This window comes from Coturnix japonica, chromosome 1 (genome assembly GCF_054131305.1).
Source record: "Coturnix japonica strain WE chromosome 1, WE-NBRP24, whole genome shotgun sequence".
NCBI classification, from domain to species: Eukaryota; Metazoa; Chordata; class Aves; order Galliformes; family Phasianidae; genus Coturnix; species Coturnix japonica.
The window spans coordinates 43,696,487-43,700,940 of NC_140663.1; positions in this window are offsets into that span (position 1 = coordinate 43,696,487).

Here is a 4,454-nt window from a genome sequence, read left to right on the forward strand (position 1 = left end):
CCAGCCATCCAGCCACGAATTAGTTCACCATGTTGTTCCTGCCTCTTAGCAAGCATGCCAATTAATTCCCTGCTGATTAGTTCACTCCCAGTGTGCTCTGCCAAATCTATTTCTGGTGGAATAAACAAGGAGGGATGAATTGACGGCAGGGTTATTATTTTTTTTCCCTGCTCCTCCTCCTCCAGGTCTATGCCTGCCAAGGCAAACAGGCTTAGGTCTGATCAACACTAGACAAAATGATTCCCAAATAAATGCAAGGTGTTAATGGGATGATATTCATGAAGAAGGAGGTGAGGTCTCGGATCTGGCCTCGGATCTGGCCTCATCTGTGTCACACTGACATTTAGAGTGGTTTGAGGATGTGCAGCCGCTGTGGCCCTGAGCAACACAGTTGCTGCACATCTAGGCTCATGATTAGACCTACGGCACTGCTTGCAAGTGCAGTGGCCAAAGCTACATTCTTCCTAATATTACTTATCCAGTATCAGCTGGCAACAACACTGTCTCTGCTTCCTGACCAGGCTATTCTGATTTAAAACTCTGCTGTCCATGGCCAAAATGTCTGTGCTAAATAGTGAAAAAAGAAAAAGAAAAAAAAGGTTCTTTTCCACAGGGTGAAGAACTGTCCAGACACTCAGAATAAAAACCCAAGTCCAGGAACAAAGGAGCAAGAGGCTGCGTGAAAGTGTTACTGTAAGAGTCGGATCCCAAACTGGAATGGACTTGGCATTGAGGTAGCAGCAGGACAGTGCTGGTTCACCCAAGGTGAAGAGGTGATGGGCAGGAAAACTGAGTGGGCACCCCCTTAGCACATCCATAAACATCAGCCAGTGCTTTGTCAGCTTCACTCATGGGAGAGATTCACCACCAGGTCTATCTGTTTTTCTGACACTGGGCACTAATAATTCAGGTTACTCGTACCTGCCCCAACCCTGCCAGCTCCATGGCAGAGGAATTTCCAACAAGACCACCCTATTACAGAGCCACGCTACTAAGCAGCAGGACACTCAGTTACAGAGTTATAAAACACTAGTTTTCAAAAGCAGCACACAATACACAGGCTTAACACAAACCAGCCTCCGGAAGAACTGGAAAGTTGTTTTGTCAGGCTTCAAGCAAGCAAACAAAATGTCCAGGCAACAAGCAAATAACCCAAACAATCATCTGTCTCCAGCTGTTCCCTGTTTAACACTGGGCAAATGCAGTCTCATCGTGCTGGGACACTGGGACTCAGATGAGCCCTGAATTAACCTGCTGAGATATCCAGATGGATGCAGCAGGGCACTCTGAGGCATCCTGAGTCCAGACTGTGCTGGTGAAAGGTTGCTAGAACTTCCCAGAAATGCACTTGCTACAAGTAGCAGAAAACACAGAGTGTTTTGTACCTGCTAGGAATGATATAATTTTTACTTTTCATGTTTTTTCCTGTTAGCTCTTAGTGCTTGATTGCATTTTATTTTGTTGTTTGAACAGACATTTCCTATTTGTTGCAGTATCTGCTCATATGAGCTCTCTGCCTTGGAGAGACTCAGGCACCAGAGTAACAAGGACAGTGTTCCTGGATCTACCCAAGTAGCCATGGTCAACCACACAAAGGAGAAGGGCAGGACAAGAAGAGAAGGCAAGAGAATTAACTTAGCACACACAGGAGAGCAAAGATACAGGTTGGCACATGGGGCTGCCAACAACCCCACTTTTCCTCACATGGGAATAGAGGTGAGGTCAGCATAGACTCCTTGAACATCACTTTCCCTGCTCTGAAGTTCACCAACCACTTACGGTTCTTCTGCTGTGACCCCCAGCAGCCTCCACACTAATTCTGTGGGAAAGAAAGAGACCCAGCAGAGCAGCAGGAAGGCTGACATTGCTGCAAGCTGCCTGTGGCTTTACCACTTTTCAGTGTGCACAATCAAAAGGTCAGCCACCAGCTGCAAAGAGAAAAAAAAAATGGTTACCTTTGAGGACCCAGGTTAAAGGCAGCTCATCTTGGAAGCAGAAGGCAGGATCAGCAGGGATGCACCAGGCCAGCATCTGGCAGCCTGCACATAAGGCAGCTTGACAGAGAGAAACATTAATTATCGCCAAGGCCAGCTAATGAGCCAGAACTTTGCAAACACAGAACCACTGCAAACCCAGTCTGATCACATAATTGTGTCAGATTCCATGACACAAACCAGAACAATCTGGCCTGGCAGTATGTGAAACTGTGGTCTTGAACACTGTCTTCCTGCAGCCAGGTGCAGACATGACAGCAGAGCCTCAACAGCTCACTGGGAGGTGTATGCCCCTCAAATCTTACAGCAGAACTGCATGTGCAATCGTTTCATCATGCAGCTCTCCCACAGTGACCTGCTTCAGTTAGAGCATTTTCAACAGCAGTTTTACTGGGGTGCTTTCACTATCAGGGAGCTCTACACAGCCACCTGTACCCAAACAATATGTTTGAGAGGAGAGTCTAAATGTCTGTACATAGATCCAGGGCTGATCCATTCTACATGTAGAATCTGACATTTCTGGAGTTTTAGGATGAGAGGTAGTGGCATCAAGTTTCCCCAGGGGAGGTTCAGGTTGGATGTTAGGAACAATTTCTTCTCAGAAAGTGTGGTGGTGCTTCATTCATTCACTGTAAAGAAAAGGTCAGTATTCCTCACGTGTGGGATGTTCACTGTAGGCTGGTCCAGTGGCTGAAGCTGAAGTTAAGACTTGCACAAGCATAACATAAATGAGGGCCTTGAGACTATGTGCTTCCATGCTTTGTGACTTGTAACACTTTTCTAAATGACCACATTGAAACCCAGGGCTCTCAGACTAACAAGCTTAAACCCCCGTGTTTCATTTTTTGAGCACCTCACATATTCAAATTGATTTAAAAAAAGAAAAAAGTAAATAGCAATTCATGTAAAAGCAACATTCACATAAATTAATGATTTATTTGTAACTTCAGTTTTATTTTCACAGCTATTTGATTGATATTAGTACACTTGACAGGTCCAATTTAAATGCAAATCAACTTCCATTTGCAATGTAAATAAGCAAAACTTCATTTTTCATGCTTTGCATATTATTAAACTCTCTAAACACTTTGTTCAGTCACACATTATCACAAAAGCATCCGTTTTCACCACAGATCACTTGCCCTTGCTATCCTTTAGCCTCACAGAGATCTCAGGAATTGGAGAAGAGCCATTTTTGTGGGGATGCATGCAATTAAAAGTGGGTTACGCTGTACCATAAACACGTGAGCACTGCAGACCACAGGCTCTTGCAGAGTATGTGTGTGTGCCTGGTGTTAGAAGACCAGAAATGAGGACATCAGATTTTCCAGTTCACAGTTCTGGCTGTTTTCTGCTGCTTCCTTACTGCAGGTCTAATTAGTGCCAGAAGCTTTTTCTTAGAAAGAACTCTGCAGGATAGCTCTTGTCCCTCTGTATCACAAGATTTGCTAAATGAGACTTGAAAAGCATCCAGGATCTCTCCTGTAAATATTGACATAGTTACGGGATTGCCACTGCTCCTAAATCAAAAAGTGGAGGAGGAGAAATGGCACTACGGAACAGGACTTTGGACTCAGAAAGGCCTAGAAAGGAAGGAAAAATAACAACTCCGATGGCTCCTCCATGTGCTGCTTCTGAGGAAAGTCCTGATCTGAGCCCTGATGACATCAATGGAAACGCTCCTAGCTGGATTAGGAGCTGCTTCTCACTCTCCAGTTTGTATCTGAAAAACAAATCAACCAATTCCCTTCAACAGTTCGACCACTTGGTGTCTCTATTCCGCTCCCTGCTTGCTATGAACCTATGAAGAGTTACAAAGGGAAAGGGCAAGCGTGTCATTTGCGGGAATGGGAAGACAACAGCAGCAGCAGATGCAGTCCTGGCTAGTCAGACTTTCCTCTCTAGTGTCGGACATGCATAGAGCTGGGAATCAGGAAGCTTTATGGCTTTGTGGAAACCACAAAACTTTCCTTGCTCAACTTCCCCATTGTGGGAAAGGGAGAGCGTGGTGAAAATGGAAGAGAGCATTGGAAAACACCCTGGCAGGTTTTAGTACTGTAATAATAAACTGTTGCAAAATAACAAACCAAATCAGAGTTCGTTCCAACCAAGAACTTCCCATAAATGAAGACACATATTTACACCAAAAATAAGTAAAGGAATGCCTCTTTCTATGTGAATCATAAGAAGTGTACAGCTGTATCTGTCTGAACTGGATATGTGGATACATGGGCAGTGCTTAATGACGGCACACAGGCTGAACCAGGCCTCCCACCACTCCTGCCTGTGTAAAAGAACATGGGGGGAAGGAATGGCGACCGAGCTCATGTTTTAGTGTGAATAAGGCCGGCGCTCAATATGGCGGGCAGCGCGGGCACTCTGTGGCGCCTGGCGAACTCCATTTCCCAGCATGAAGCGGGGGAAGGGCAGGGAGGAGGGTTGCTGGTGCGCATGCGCACT